This window comes from Pongo pygmaeus, chromosome 8 (genome assembly GCF_028885625.2).
Source record: "Pongo pygmaeus isolate AG05252 chromosome 8, NHGRI_mPonPyg2-v2.0_pri, whole genome shotgun sequence".
NCBI lineage: Eukaryota > Metazoa > Chordata > Mammalia > Primates > Hominidae > Pongo > Pongo pygmaeus.
The window spans coordinates 93929908-93947634 of NC_072381.2; the positions used below are offsets into that span (position 1 = coordinate 93929908).

The 17727-nt window shown below is 38.5% G+C and overlaps 1 pseudogene; it reads right to left on the minus strand.

Annotated features, from left to right (window-relative positions):
• Positions 1 to 1558: 1558 nt before the first annotated feature.
• On the minus strand, positions 1559 to 11368 carry LOC129045063 (RCC1 and BTB domain-containing protein 2-like; annotated as a pseudogene).
• Between the last annotated feature and the right edge of the window lie 6359 nt (positions 11369 to 17727).

A 17727-nucleotide genomic window follows, 5' to 3' on the forward strand; every position in this document is an offset into this window, starting at 1 on the left:
TTGGGAGTCAGGTATCTTAATTTCTAAAAACAAGGATCTATATCTGTTTAGTTCATTTGATTTTTGGAGGTTTCCTTTGTTTTACCTTGAGCAAGTCACATTTTCTGGGCCTCATTGTCTTCCACCATAAAACAAAATAATTTGATTAGATGATTTTTTTCTGTTATCTGCAAATAAGCACCTTATTATCAAATAGTTCAGCATCAGAACAAGATTCCTAATTCCAAAGGAGTTTTATTTACATAATATTATATTGCGAGATACATATTAGAATAATCTGACACTATGTTCCATTCCAGTTTCTCTTTTGCAATTGAGTGACTTGTTTTGATCTAAAATGTATAAATTCTCATGCCTGTAATTCCAGCACTTTAGGAGGCCAAGGCAGGTGGATCATTTGAGGTCAGGAGTTCAAGACCACCCTGGCCAACATGATGAAATCCCACTTCTACTAAAAATACAAAAAATTATCCAGGCATGGTGGTGCATGACTGTAATCCCAGATACTTAGGAGGCTACAGCAGGAGAATTGCTTGAACCTGGGAGGCAAAGGTTGCAGTGAGCCAAGATTGCGCTGCTGCACTCCAGTCTGGGTGACAGACTGAGACGCTCTCTAAATAAACAAATAAATAGTATAAATTTATCTCATTCTTATTAATGGTGCCCATGAAATGTAAGTATTAGTTCCTTTTCAGATAGTACTTTATAATTATACTACTGCCAGATGAAAAGACCTATTTTATAGTGACATGAAAGCCAGCTACAAGAAAAATACATTGTCATTTTCACTTACAGAGGCAAGTCCCTCAACACAGAGAAAAGTAAAGGACTTTATGTCATTATGTGAGGCAGATCAATACAGGGATTTCATTCAAAAATAATACTTCATACTCAATAATCCCATGTGAGAAATTAATGACTCACAGTAAATAGAAAATCAAAATTAGCCCTTGGATCTTGGGCAATTTAATAGCCAAGGCCTTTTGGTGAATTGTAATTAATGCTCTAAATTAGCCACTATTTCTCAGAATCATGTACCAGAAGAATAAGAATTTCAGTAATTACAGATTATTTTAGACTTATTTTGTGCAAGTTATTCCTTCATCGAATACACCATAACTAAAGCTATTATCCAGGTGTACTGAAGATTTATAATAAATTGAGTGCCTATTATATGCATGGCACCATGCTGGGTACTGACAATGTGGTAGGAACAGCACTCCTTATCAGGCTGTCTATGTGGTATCAGCCAGCTGAATAACAGAATGTTTGGGCCAGAATAGCATATACTGAGACTAGGGTATAAAAGGTACCAACTTAAGTGACTCAAAAGAGGAAATGGTAAATAAGGTATTTCATTTTCTTTCCTTGGCCTTAGTCACATCTGATCAGAGTATTCAATGCTTTCTACATAAACTCTGGATTTAGGCAGATGAAAATTACTCGCCACCATCTTCTTTTGACAGATGCAAGTACTCAGCCAAATGTAACTCTTCAAATATAGTATTAATTCAAGAGAAATTATTATCTCTGGCTTTTGCAGGAGAAACAGAAAGTTTCAGAAACTCCTTTTCTGAAGATGGGATCCATTTTTAAAGGCTTTAACTCTGCTTTCTTTTCTGATAAAGTTCTTCAGGAGATCATGGTCCATTTATGCAAAGCCTGAAATTTGTTACTATAGTCAGATGGTTTATGCAAAACCTGAAGCAGAATTCTTTCAAATCCCAGGCGTCATACTTCACAACAGCCGAGAGCAGAAGGACTGCACTCTGCTCACAGATGCCTTGCTTGATTGTTGGCAGAGCTTTTTTCAAATGATTTTCTTTATAAAATGTAGCCAAATCTTGCAATCCTACTGCCTCCTCAGGAGAAAGACTGATGCTGTTTGTGTACAGGTATTCCAGGAAGGCCCAGTAAACAGAGTATGAAAATTCACTCATTTCTACAACAGCATCCTCATTACCTTCCAACAATGAATGAACATGCTCACATACATCAAATTTTGAGAAGGACTTTACATGCATAAATGTACTTTCCACTGACCACAAATTTCAAGACTGCAGTGTCCAGGTTGTCAAATTCCCTCTTCAGTAATTTGGCCACTGCAAGGGTAGTCATCATGTTCCACAGACAGGAGGCGCCATAGATGGCAGGAGCAGCAAAGCAGGCAAATGTGTCATCAGTGCAGACGTGGGTGAGGTGAGGAAAGATCATCAAATGGCCCTGGCCCCACATGTACACACACCCACCGTGGGTCTTGGCAGCAGATGTGTTGGAAGAGTGACAGACTGCAATCTCTATAATCCTGTCCTTTTCCACAATGACAAAGATAGGATAGGAATGGTTGCTTTTATTGCCAGTGGCCAATTGCCCATAATTGGCACCCCAAGCATATACTTGTCCTTCATCTGTTAATACTAATGTATGTCTGTAGGCGCAAGTAGCCTCCCCAGTGTCTACCGCCACCATGGAGCACACCTGTCCACATGCTGTGTTCACAGCCTCTTTATTCCATAAGCAGCCAGTGACTCTTTGAGCGATTGGCTGATTAACTGTTGATCCATATCTTACATGCCTAGAGTTACTATAATCCCAGGCAAATACCTCTCCATCAGATATTAGCGCCAAAGAATGGTGAGACCCATAGGCAACTTCAATGACTTGTTTGACAAATTAGTAGAGAAACCATGATTAGTTGTCCCAGAGCCCAGCTGGCTATACACATTATGGCCCCCAAGTAAAGACTTCTTCTTTTATTGCAAGGACAATGTGTATACCACTCCCACAGCTGAGGCTGTCTATCTTTTTGCCACTTAAAGAATCCAGTCTCCGAGGTTTGATGGTGTTCTGGATGTTACCTATCCTCAAAGAGCCACAGCAGTTTGTGCCAGGATATTACTGTAGGATATAAAACTTCATGACCAGCACTGCCAAAGACACAAGGCTGATGAATTAACTGCAGTTCTTCCACTTTCCCACATCTAACTTATTCAAAGATGACAGAGTAGCCTGTATTGGCTCTCGGGGATTTCCTACCATTATAATATTTTGTATGTAATAAAGTAATTGTATTGCTGATTCTGTGAATCCATTCATTTATTTTATGAAACCTTGCCACTTTCTTCCTAGAGAAGATGAAGTTCTTCCATATGGACTCAGTCTTGGGCAGTTCCTTGGTCAACTTTTCTCTGGGATTGGAAAGTTCCAAATCACTGTGAAGAGCAGACTTCTCAATTCTCAGCTCCACTGAAGAATATATGATCTGCTAAGCTAATGGTTACAAATTTCTGGAGCCCAGTATTCAGTCATCTTTAATCCTGTCCCTTTTAGTTCCTTGTAAAGTTGTCTTCTAGAGCAAAGTTAATGTGACTCAGTACAGCCTGAGCCACGTCCACTCTGTTCCTGGATCACTGTTACTGCTTGGATGATTTTAACTTTAATATGAATGAGTCTAGCTATACACTGTTCTGTCCAATACAGTAGCCACTAGCCACATGTGGCTATATTAATTTAAATTCTAATTCATTCAAATAAAATAAAATAAATTTAGTCCTCAGTCTTAGTCACATTTTATGTGCTTGATACCACATGTAACTAGTGGTTACTGCACACATATGAAGTATTTCCATCAGCGCTGTCTGTTGGACAGCTCTGGATAAAGCCCTAGGAAAAAGCTGCTGAGTGAGACTGGATAAGTTCTAGCTGAAGCAGGACATATTGACACAGAGCTCGATTAGTTCAATTAGTTCCAGACTGGGAGAATCACTTCACACCAAAGCTGCTGAAATCAGTTTATTGCAGGGCAAGCTTATCAACATTGCAACCAGACAGCACTTGAAGAAAATGTCTGCTACTTACAGGCTATATGATCTCAGGCAAGTAAGACTCAGTTTGTACTTCTGAAAAATGGAAGTAAGAAAACCAGCCTCATTGCTTTAGCAGTTTTAGCATTAATAGTATAGTAGCATGTATGGAGTCCCAAGCATAGGGTCTGGCAAGTAGTTGGTACCCAGGAAAACTTCCTAATACTGAAAATACCATCAGGAAAAAAACCTAAAGTGTTGGTGGTAATGAGGCCCCCACCCCAAATGCTTCTTGAGAAAACTCTTGGCAAAGTTTCTGAAGAAAAACTGTCTTCACCATGAAGAGTTTCCTGATCCTCCCTATTCTCACTCTATTCCACCCCCTGCTTCCAACTAAAAGGATCACCTCTCTGTCTAAACTCCACAGCACTGTATTGTTGTTCCTTTTCCTATGAACCCATCCCTTTTCTACCCTTAACTGCCCTGACTTGTAGTCCTCTACCAGAAAAGGGCTCACACCTGTAATGCAGGGACTTGCCTTTAGCTCTCAGCAAACCTCGGAAGGAGATTTGCATATAGCCAATGACCAGTACATAATGTCCCAGAGATTGGCCATTGTCAATTTTCATTCTTCATGAACAAAAGGGATAGTACCTCTCCCTGTCTTGGTGGCTCACCCTCTACCCCTGTAAAGAATCAACTGTCAAAAGAAGCAGAAAGAAAACAGCATCACATTCCTCAAGAGAGGCCTCATGCAGAGCTAAGGGAGGGAGAATAGCCATCCCCAAACAACATGACTCTTCCCTAATCTTAATAGGGCAGTATTCTCCTATGGCAATATTTCCCAAACGTTAGTCATTCACATTCTTCATTCACAATGTTTGCAAAATCTGCATGCTACCAATAATATTGTTTGTTTAAAAGTCTCAAAATTGATTCCTTATTTCGCTTTTTAAAAGAAATTTTATGCAGCTATAGTGTAAATGAGAAAAAAATAAAATATCATTTGCCAAAACTTGAAAGTAACCATAACATAATAAAAAGTAGATGACTGATAATAAAGTAGATAGATGCCATGCCTAGCCAGTGCACCTGAGTTTAATATCTGCCTTCTTTTTGTTAAATGCATGCTCTTTGTTTGAAAGGGAGATTAGCAAGTGCTAGAAACAATGCCATAAGCAAAAACTAGACTTCCTCCTTGATGTGCTCAGAAGACTGAAGGAAACTTGATAGGGAGACTATAATAAGATAGGATGAATAATGGCCCTCAATGATGTCCATATTCTAATCTCAGGAGCCTGTGAATATGTTATCTTATATGGCAAAAGGAACTTTGCATATGTGATTAAGTTGGGATCTTGAAGTAAGGAGTTCATGCTGGGTCATCTGGTTAGGCCCAGTGTAATCACAAGGGCCCTTATAGGAGAGAGGCAAGTAGGCCAAAGTCAGAAAAAGGAGATGTTACAATGGACCCAAGGTTGGAGTAATGTGCTAGGGGCCAAGGAATGGAGGCAGTCTCTAGTAGCTAGAAGTAAAAAAGGCAAGGAAATGGGTTCTTCTCTGGTCTCCAGAGGAATATAGCCCTACCAACACCTTGATCTTAGAATTATGACCTCCAGAAGGTAAGAGAATAAATTTATGTGCTTTTTAAGCCACTGAGTTTGTGGAAATTTGTTACGGCAGCAAGGAGAAACGAATACAGAGACTGATTGGCATACCATGTTATTCAAGGTCATGTAATACCATGTTCATCTATCAGCTAAAACCTTGCATAGCCCCAGTGATGTACACCTACACATCGGGACACTGCCTAACGAATTCCCACTAGGCAGACAGGGAAAATGGTATCCATAAATTAAAGCAACTACGGAAGAATTTAGGCCTGAGGCAGTGAAGCTGGTTGCTAAGGTGATGGCTGATTATAGGGAAAGCTCTGCATGGTCAATGTCCTGTTTCCTCCACTACTTTGGCTTTCCTTTATAATATAGCATCTGACCTGAGGAAAAGCCATTCCAGAATCAGCCCTCCTTCAACAAATGGACTCTGCATTTAGGTAGGTCATGCCCATGGCTCTTTCCATTCCTAAAGTGAACTATTGTTCTCTTAGATGAAAATAGACTTGGCAATATTTTCTTAAATTAAAAAAAACTTACTGTATTTTGTCTAACTATAAAAATAAGATGTGTTTATTATAGCCATTTTAGAAAATAGAAACTAACAAAAATAATAATTTCCTTTTCACCCAGAAAAACCTACTTGGTTAATATTTTGATAGATTTCTCTCTGGTCCCATTTCTGTTCATGTCCATTTATAATTGGAAAAGTATTCAATAAGTATTATTTAGCAGCCTTCATTTTCTCTGTTAAAACATATTATGAACACTTTTGCACTACCTATAATATATCTCTATAATATTTTTGTAATGACTGAATATTTTGTTGTAAACATGAATTATAATTTCTATAATCAGTTCACTCACATGACAATTTATGCTACTTCCAATTTTTCACTGTTTTCTTTTTTTGAGAGGAGTCTAGGCTCTTTCGCCCAGGCTGGACTGCAGTGGCGCTATCTCAGCTCACTGCAAGCTCCATCTCCTGGGTTCACGCCATTCTCCTGCGTCAGCCTCCCGAGTAGCTGGGACTACAGGCACCCGCCACCACGCCTGGCTAATGTTTTGTATTTTTAGTAGAGATGGGGTTTCACCGTATTAGCCAGGATGGTCTCAATCTCCTGACCTCGTGATCCACCCACCTCGGCCTCCCAAAGTGCTGGGATTACAGGCATGAGCCACCACGCCCGGCCATTCACTATTTTCTTATAAATATTTTGGTTCACCACAGATGGCTCCTAAAAATAAATTTATGAGTTAGGAGTATTTAAATTTTGTACACAAATTGCCAAATTTCCCATCAGGGAGTTATAAAAATTTATCTATAAATAAGAATAATTTTAAAGGGAATTAATTGCAAATTTGAGTAAATATGAAAGAAGGAAATAAGTGGTAAACTTTTTTGGGGAAAGACAGAAAACCTTTTATTTTGTATTCATGTGTTAAGCAAGAGAATCTGCTTGCCTGCTTGCCTTCCTCTTGACCTAACAATCTACTGGAGAAAGAGGGAAGAAGGAGATGCATGGAAATGGAGTAACTTCTTAAAGGGGAAAAAATAAGTGAGATTTTTTTTCCTAGAACAGTTAGATGAAAATCACTGTTAGGGCCAGGCACAGTGGCTCACACCTGTAATTGCAGCACTGTGGAAGGCCAAGGCGGGCAGATCGCTCGAGACCAGGAGTTTGAGGCCAGACTCCTGGGCTCAAGGAGCAACATGGCAAAACCTGTCTCTGCAAAAAACACAAAAATTAGCCAGACATGGTTTCATGCACCTGCAGTCCTAGCTACTTGGGAGGCTGAAGTGAAAGGATCACATGAATGTGAGAGATTGAGGCTGTAGTGAGCCGTGATCACACCACTGCTCCAGCCTGTGCAACAGAGCAAGACCCTGTCTAAAAAAAATTAAAAAATACAGTAAAATAAAAACAAAAACACTAGTAGTATCAGTGTTTTGGGGCGTCATATAGGTTTTGTGGATGGACAAACCTCATTATGGCAAAATGTAGAAAGTCTTTTAGGCCTGCCTATTTCAAAATTCTCTTGGTACATAGCCAACCAACAATAGATCTGATGATTTAATCAATACAGAGAATCAATCTGTATAGACTTAAAGTACATTTCTGCTTTGGCTGTCTACACAGATTGCTACATAGAGAACATCCAAATTACTCACTTGCTAAGTATTGATGTGGCAAAGCCCATGGCATCCACACTAGCTGAGTACTAGGTCAGCTTGAGCTAAACCCAGCCCAGTAAACTGTAATTACTACAGAGCATGGTCTACTGTTGAGATTGCCTGTTGCAGGCTTCTTTTATATTAATATTTTAACTGAAAAATGAGATAGAAGATTTCTAAGTAGTCAGCTTCTCTTCTAATTTTTTCTGTCTCAAGCCTACAAATTGATATTCATCCTAATAATAACAATAAATAGCAACAACATCTTAAGTAGCTTCTGTACGCCAGGCGCTATGCTGTGCAACTCACACCTATATTTTACTTAGGCTTTACAACAGTGCTATGAGGAAGATGCTGTTATTATTAGTCGTTTATGAGTGAGCAATCTGAAAATCAGAAATGCGTCCAAGGGCCCATAGCTGGTGAGAGGCAAAGCTGGAATTTGAACCCAGGTCGGTGGAATTCCACTCTTCTCTACTGTATTTTTTTTTTTTTTTTTTGTAGGTGAGAAACTTTATTTTTTCCAAAGGACTGTTAATTGTATTTTGTTTCATTATATTTTAAGTTCTAGGGTACACGTGCACAACGTGCAGGTTTGTTACATATGTATACATGTGCCATGTTGGTAGCAAACTATCGCAAGGACAAAAAACTAAACACCGCATGTTCTCACTCATAGGTGGGAATGGAACAATGAGAACACTTGGACACAGGAAGGGGAACTCTACTGTATCTTCTAAGTGAAACTCCCTGCTAGGTGACCCTGTGGCTTTAGGCTTCATCTGGGATTCCCAGGCCCCAAACCAAATCTGCACATCTTTGTGCCTGCCCCTCTAGTGGCCCTGGGAAAAAAGTTTTAAAGAAATCCAATGACAGCTGGAGTCTTTTCTGATCCCTTATTGGCCCATCTTTCATTAGGTATATTACAGGTTTGAAGGGATGGAAGAGGGGGAAACAATTTTCTTCTATATCTTTAAGGGCATTGTTTTTTAAATTGTCTATAAAGTTTCTGGATTTTTTTTGTTGTGTGTTTTGATTTATTTTGTTTGGTATGTATTAATGTGATTAAGAATAGGCTCCATTTCCTCTGTTGGAAAGATATGCCAGACATCACAGGCAATCAAATAAACACTCTAGGTCAGGAACCTTTGGGGGAAAGCTTTTGGGAATGGTATATGTCAACATTAGTGACAGTTCAAGGTAGGCAACATGGTGATATGTCCTGGAAATGGAGCTGAGACTCCCAAGGTCTCAATCCAAAACCCAGAATGCGTAAGGAGAGGCAATCTCTGAATACAGAGACACTTACCATTTACTTATTTTAAAGGGCTGGGATGTCTCCTGAATGCTATGAGGTGCTTGAAAGGGCCTCTTCTTACCCTACTTGCTCTCTCTCATCTCTTCATTTCCTTCTGCCCCTTGCTTGCCTTAGCCTCCATCATGCTGAAGCTGATCTTAAACATTTGGGCAAGTTGTTTCCCTTTTCTTGGCCTGAGTTTACTCATCTGATCTGCCAGGGGTTTGTCAGCCTCAACACCACATAGTCCTGTACTGTGATCACTTTAAAAATCAGAGCAGGACAAAAGCAGAGTTGCACAACCTTGCCCTTCTGCCCCACACCAGCCAGGGAAACCGCAATGCCTGCCACTTCAGTATCTGGTGATTCTCCTATCACATAGTTCCCCTCTTCCTCCATAAAGGTTTGTGGTGCTTTGTGCTGCTTGCTGGCTGATCCTAAACCCTAAATTTGGAAGCCGCACAAGGCTGACTCCCCTCTAAGTGCTCCAGAACTAAAATAATTCCCAGCCATTTCTCTACTTCCTACTTCAAATTCGCAAAGGCTGAAAATATAAGTAGACATTTTCTAATTTTTTAAAATGATCTAGATATAATGTCAGAGGAGAGAAGGATTATAGAAACCAACTTATCCAGGGACATATTTAGAAGCAAATATTTTCAAACAAAAAATGTTGCAGAGGCTTCAACACATACAAAGTAAATGAATAGCAGTAGTATACATTTATCATATAAAATTCAAATTTATGACCTTCACATATCATGAAGTACAGTGGTAAGGGTGACACTACTTCAGTGATCCCCAAAATTAGAAATGGGATTACAAATAACAGAACTTTGGTTATATCTGCCTAGACTTACACAGTAGTGCTTTGTTTTATTTGGCTATATGATATGATAGAATCTGCTCAGATAAGTCGTTGAAGTCATAGTTGTTTTTAAACAAACATTTTAAACAACTTCAATTATCTTGTATAAGATAGAAAAGGAAGTTTTACTTGAAAGTTCTAGCAAGTTAGTGAATATGTGGCCATGATGTTTTGCAATTTGATAACATAATATACATTTTTTGGGATTAAAAGTGAAGCAAAATTCATCTATGTGCAGCATTAGGTGATTCACAGCATTTTCCAATTGGAATTCTGCAGACCAAATCCATGTGATCCTATTCTCTAGGCTTTACTATATTTGTTAAATGCAAGCTGGTTTTACGACGCTTAATTAATATTTAAACCCACTTTGAGATCAAAGAAAACTGAACCAACATAAACTATCATTAGCTTTCACAGAAACGAGTAACTGGCATGGCTGTGTCTTCAATCCCTGTAGTTTCTCCTTACACATTTTAAAACCTCGAAGAGGTCGTGGTTAGTATGAGTCACCATTTTACTACATTTTTGATGCGGTGAATATAGGAAAATCTTTAACTCTAAAAAAACTAGTCTACTTTCACTTTCTTATTTTTAATTTCTTCACTATCCTACTGCAGACATGAATCTTTCAGTTTCTGAGACCAAATTCCTCTCTGGAGAAAGAAGCCAAGCTGGGAGAATTTGTAGTACGGGGATTAGAGCTTCTCTTCCTGCAGGTAGTATGCCTGTGAGTGTGGCACAGCACTGGCTCCCAAACTCAGCTCACCCTCAGAATCATTTGGTTCACCTCATGAAAATACAAAGTCCTGGGCCCCAAACCCGGAATCTTTGCTTCCGTGGGTCTGGAGTAGGACCTGAAATCATTACCATTAATTTGGTGCTTCTGATGATTCTGTGTCTGATTTTTATTTTTAATATGAAAGGTAAAGTCATGGTTGAAAATTTGTTTCCACTTGGCATGACTAAAACCGGTGCTTTGAAAAGAACACACAATTATGATATGCAGTTGCTATCCAGAGGATTCAACATCTGTTCTAGAGTTGGTGAGAATGAAAAATTTCAGTGTCATGAAGAACAGGGAGCATCTCATAGAAATGAAGTAACATTGCTCCTGAGACAATGAGAAAAGCTCACATCTTTTTCTCACCTGGAAAATGGACATCTACTAACTCACAATGGCAAGCTTATATGCAAACAACTTTTGGAAGATTTATCAACAGATACTAAAAGCTAATAATTTTAAATACCTTAAAAAACATGTTTGAATACCTTTATTATGTAAATTTTTTTATGACCAGTATATATATACTGTGATGATTCCAAGATTTCTCAACCTCAGCACGACTGACATTTTAGAACAGATAATTTCTTGTGGGGGGCCTGTCTTGAGTATTTTAGGATGTTTAGCAACATCCTTGGCTTCTACCACTAGATGCCAGCAGCACTCTCCTAGTAATTACAACCAGAAGTTTCTCTAGACATTGCCAAATATTCCTTGGCAGGGCAGACTTGCTCCCAGTTGTAAAGCATCCCTCTAGAAAAATCACATAATCTCTCTGGGGCTTCAGATTTCTGTAATGTAAGATCAGGTAGTAAAGCAGCAGTCATAGCAGCAGAATCAGAAAAGACTAATACAGGCAAAATTAAATAACTGGTTAGAAAAAGAATAATTCAGACTTAATGCCAACCCATACAGAAAAATAAATCTCAAATGGTCTCGAATTGCAAATGAAAAAAGAAGTTAAAATATTGAAAAAATATAAAGAATATATTTTACAGCCTTAGGGTAAAGAAGACTTGCCTAAGAAAAACAGGCAAAACATGTAAACTTTTAAAAAATGGAAAAAGAAAAAAAATCTGTAACATTTATAACTGAAGATCAATATTCATAATAAAAAGCCCAAGCAAATCATTAAAAAAATTAAAAATAAATGGAAAACAGGTTAACAATTTGAAAAAGCAATTCATAACTAAAAATTAAATAGCCAAAATACATTAAAAAATTTTAGTCTCATTATAACTCAGAAAAATACAAACTAAAACTACAATGAGATATCATTTTGATCCTATCATATAGGCAAAGTTAAAAATACTTGTGAAAATTAAAAAGAATTGATGAAAGAAAGCAGGAGAAACAGCCATGTTCATGCCCTATTATGTTACATTGGTTCAATCTTTTAAGGGTCAATTTTGCAGTAGCTGTCAAAATGTAGACTGTGCATGACCTTTCACCTAGTGTTCTACCTCTATACATCTAGTCTATAAAAAAATAACAGTTTCATACAAGGATTACTTGCTACAGTATTGCTTTTAATAGCTAAACATTGCAAGCCAACTAAGGGCTATGATTGACACATCATCATATAGTGATACATTCATATAAGGTAGCTTTATGCAGTAGTTAAATAAGCCATATTTAAAATATTGAAAGGAAAAGGACTTTTGGATGACAATATTTCAGAACTGTATATAAATATGTAAATATAGACATATTTAAATAATCTATTTATATAGTTATATATGTTTATCTGTCTGTATATAAAATTTTGTGTATATCTATGCACACAACAATCTCTTGAAGCATTCACATCAAACTGTTAATAGAAATTAATTTCAGGGAGAAAAGTATTATGTCCATCTTATTGTATGTATTTTATAGTGTTTGAAGTTTTACCACAAACATGTATTTTATAATTTTTAATTATATAAGTTTAAAATAAATAAATGAAGATATTGAATTAAATGATTTCTGAAACCTATTATTTCAGCCCTAACAGACTGAGATTTAATTAATTCTGGTTTAGAAATAACATGGAAAATTTAGGCTGGGCACAGTGGCTCACATCTATAATCCCAACACTTTGGGAGGCTAGCGCAGGAGGATTGCTTGAGCTCAAGAGTTTGAGGCCAGCCTGGGCAACATGGTAAAACTGTTTTTACAGAAAATACAAAAATTAGCTGGGCATGGTGGCGTGTGCCTGTGGTCCCAGATACTTAGGTGGCTGAGGTGGGAGGATTGCTTGAGCCCAGGAGGTTGAGGCTGCAGTGAGCCATGATGGTGTCATTGCACTCCAGATTGGATGACACAATGAAACTGTCTCTTAAAAACAAAAAAAAAAAAAGAAAGAAAGAAAGAAAGAAAATTTAAGCTACCATAACTGTGTTCATACCACAAATTCCTTTAAGAAGGAAAAGAAAAGGGGAAAGGCATTACGATTCTTTAAGCCCCTGCGATATGCTTGTTCCATGTGGCATAGATTTACGCATTGATCCTCACAGCACCTTATTTTCATGTCAGATTAACTGAGGCTCGGAGAGGTTAAGTGGCCTGACCAAGATCATTGGCTCAGAAAGGGAAGGAGCCAGGATTCACACTTGAATCAGTCTGTGGGAAATATTATTGCTGCTCTACAGCAGATGTTTTGTAGTTTCATGAGTTGATGGAGAAACTCTGGTTTATCTTATAAACTTCAAGGCAGACAGCAAGAGGCCATGGTGGAGAAGCAACTGTCCAGTAGCATAACCATCACAACCTGCAGGAAGTAAAATTGCTGAGATGTGGTGGATGCATATTCTGCACCAGGTCCTGCATTCATACCACACTTAACTCTCACAGCAACTTTAAGAGGGAGGTACCATACTGTTACCATTTTGCAAATGAGGATGTAGGCTCAGCAAAGGTAGAAAAGTTGCCCAAAGCACATATATAGAAAGTAGTGGAGCTATTGGTCTGACTCCTCATCCTATGTTAATTACTGGATACATAGACTAGGGTAGAAATTATTGGCTACTAGCTGGACTTTGAAAAAAGAACCTTAAAACTGTAAGATGGTAGGTGTTTAAGCAATTCATAGGCTAATGCCCAGAGTCAGAGATAAGGTTGTTTGCTTACTTTGATGTGGAATGGTTTGTAATATTTCAACACTAGAGTATAGTATATGAAGAACAATCACATGTCGATTGATGTAGCTAAGGTACCAATTAGAGTCTAAGTGCACATGCAGGCATTTCTGACAGACTGGGAGGGCAAGTAATCCAAACACTCTGAAGACTATTTGCCTGAAGACCTCGGGGTATCTTATGAGATAACTCATGTTAAGGGGAGGAGTGGAACATAAGCTTGACTCAGTACAACAGTTTTGGTCATTATTATAGACTGGTTTTCACAAAAGCATTGACTCTGACTTTCAGATTGCTTCCATGGCACAGCCCCACACTAAACAGTGTAGTTTTCAAAACCTGAAAGAATAGTTTTAATTAAACTCAGTAACTCAGTTCAACACTGGGGTAGAACAGCACTATCTTGAAAGCCCTCTAACCTGTAACTCAAACAGAAAACATTCTGCCGCCAGTTTCTTTGCTAAAACATAGCAAGAGTCCAGTTTCCAACAAGTTCCTCACCTCCATCTAAGACCACCTCAGCCTGGATTTCATTGTCCATATCACTATTGGCCTTTTGGTCAAAGCCATTCAACAAGTCTCTAGGAAGTTCCAAAATTTCCCACATTTTCCTGTCTTCTGAGCCCTCCAAACTATTCCAATCCCTGCCTGTTACCCGGTTCCAAAGTTGCTTCCACATTTTCAGGTATCTTTTCAGCAGCGCCCCACTCTACTGGTGCCAATTTACTTTATTAGTCCATTTTCGTGCTTCTGATAAACACATACCCAAGAATGGGCAATTTACAAAAGAAAGAGATTTACTGGACTTAAACAGCTCCCCGTGGCTTGGGAGGCCTGAAAGCCTGTCTCGAATGGTGGCAGACAAAAGAAAAGAGCTTACGCACGGAAACTTCCATTTTTAAAACCATCAGATCTCATGAGACTTATTCACTATCACGAGAACAGCAGAGGAAAGACCTGTTCCCACGATTCAATTACCTCCCACCAGGTTCGTCCAATGACCCATGGGAATTGTGGGAGCTACAATGCAAGATGAGATTTGGGTGAGGACACAGCCAAACCATATCAAAGCCCAAGGGCTCTGCAGAAGAAATGCAAGAGGACCATGCATCCCTTGAAAAATTATGAAATTTAGCATGGATATGCAAATGTACATATTTCTGAGGAGACAGTCTTGTTTTTGTCAGCGTCTCAAAACATTATGTAACTTAAAAATGTTTAGAAACAATTGTTGGAATTTTGATCTTTATGTATTCTAAAGCCAAATAAATGTGGGGAAAAATATATTTCAGTGCATACATATTACCGGGGATAGTCACAAACTGTGGGCATAAATTGGGTCACATTAATAGTACATTCTGATTCTTGAATCCTCACTTGAACCAGGATTTGTAGAAGCTCTAAATTTTTTTTTTTTTTTTTACTATTTCATTAATTTTTGAGAGGAATTTCTCATGTCCAAATAGAGTTAATCCTTGATAGTTTGACCTCATATCCAAAAGAGGAAGGAAAATGTTATGGTTTTACACCTCATGGTTCAAATGAAATGTAAAAGGGACTTACTTACTAAGTCAATTTGAGGCGCGCTTTACTGGGTACCGTGTATAAAGGGTGGAAGTTTCTGAGGCTGATTTTGACACGTACTCTTTTCTCCCACCTCTTTCCTTCAGGTTGGGGAATGTTTTTGTTTTTACAGTTTCAAGCCTTTTTTTTTTTCTTTTCCTTATTCTTGTGTTATTGTTTTTATTTTTGTACCATTTTATTGGTTTGGTTGATTTTTTTAGCTGTTTTGGTTTTTACAGTTTTTACACACGGTATATGAATGTGCAGGGCCACAGGTTGATTTTCATTCACTTTTTTATTAGAAAGCTTTTTCTTAATGTTTATTCTACTTGACCTGTTGCTTTTCTGTATTTTAATATTTAATTTATAGATAGTGTACATTAAGGGAGATCAATTTTCTTCATTTTAAGAAATCCAGATACTTCAGATCCTACTTTATGTACTCAGATGACAAAAATCCATTTTCTACGGTCACAGAGTTCCTGAATAGAAGCCTTTAAAGAGAAGTCTCTCAAGATCAGCACCTTGAAGTGGGCAGACGCACTGGCACACTTGGAATCCCATCTCTCTCTTTTTTTTTCTGAGATGGAGTTTCGCTCTTGTTGCCCAGGCTGGAGTGTAGTGGCGCGATCTTGGCTCACTGCAACCTCTGCCTTCCGGTTTCAAGCAATTCTTCTGCCTCAGCCTCCCAAATAGCTGGGATTACAGGTGACCTCTACCACTCCCGGCTAATTTTTGTATTTTTAGTAAAGACGAGGTTTCACCATGTTGGCCAGGCTGGTCTCAAATTCCTGACCTCATGATCCACCTGCCTCGGCCTCCCAAAGTGCTGGGATTACAGGTGTGAGCCACCACGCCCGGCCCCCTCCCATCTCTTTTATCATGTTTCTGATGCTCTCCGTGGGCTGGGGATTGCTAAGGTGGTAAGGGTGTTGTAAAATTCTGCAGTGGGGAAGAACTGCACTTATTTAATATTTGCTCAAAATGTTGCTCTTTGAGCTGACTTGGGAAGTGACTTTGCCTGCTTCCAAAATGACAGTTATGACCTTATAAAGTTCCCCAGGAATTTGAGAGCCAAACTTAATTTTATTTTCTCTGCAATATACTCAGTACCCAAGGCCGCAGCTGCAGAAAGCTAAAAAATAAAAGGAATAAAATAAAAAGGAATGGGTGGGGGATTGAACCAATCAGTTTATTGCCATAAACTCTCTCCTAAAAAAGTCTCTACAGTATTCACAAGCATATTAATCTAATGCAGGTGTTGATCTTACCTGAAATATTACAGCAAAGTAATAGTAGATTGAGTAGATGGTATCTGCAAAACTCATAATGACATCATTGGGAATTATTCTGAATTTTAAATCCAGAAGACAACTTTTTAAAAAGACAGTTCACAGAGATTGATGTAATTGCTTCCTGATAGTAGGTTAGGCTTCATCTTTGATGGAGAAGAGGACATCGAAGTGTTATATATTTTCCCATGTAGTCGTAATGCTAAACAGCGAATTAAAATATCTGAATCTCAGTTCTGGCCTTGCCACAGTCTAGCTAGGCAATGTGGGACAAGTCATTTAATGTGTCTTCACATTTCTGAAAATGAAAGCTGAATGAGATCTTTTTTTCTGGCTATATAACATTTACAAATCCTAAAATGTCAGTGATGGGAGTCCACATTCTTTTCTGAAATCTCATCTTGCCTACCTTGAGGAAGAACTCATGGGGTGCTGAAGACACAGGGTTCTGCAGAGTGTTGGATAAGTGTTTTCTCTGCTCTTCTAATTAGGTCAAATGGCTCCTCTAGCTGGCATCAGATTAACTGTGTTAGTGACATTCACACTGGTCCAGATAAAGATGCAGACTCACCTCTTCACACCCATGCAACCAGCCCAAAGTGGAGGAGGCTGAGTCATGTGGGAAGATATGTTCTGACAGACTTATCTTTCCGGTTTCAGCATCTGGCTCCTTCACCCACCACGTTCCGAAAGTCTGCATATTGGTGTGGCTGCTGTTAGTTCAGCTCTGAAGAATTGATGTAATAGAAAAATATTTCACTTTAAGTAATTTTTTTTAACCTTTAACATATTCTTTACTTAAAACGACAAATAAATCAACCCTCCTGACCTGCTCAATCATTAGTATGCTAAGGGATTGTTCACATTTGCCTCACAGTCAGTTGAACTGGGACATTTAGTTCGTGAAAATAACTAGGCTGCAACCCATTATTTTAAACAATAGCTTTGTAGATTCTGGATATTATCCCTTAACCCCATCAAAAAGTGGGCAAAGGATATGAACAGACACTTCTCAAAGGAAGACACTTATGCAGCCAACAGACACATGAAAAAATGCTCCTCATCACTGGCCATCAGAGAAATGCAAATCAAAACCACAATGAGATATCATCTCACACCAGTTAGAATGGCGATCTAAAAAGTCAGGAAACAACAGGTGCTGGAGAGGATGTGGAGAAATAGGAATACTTTTACACTGTTGGTGGGACTGTA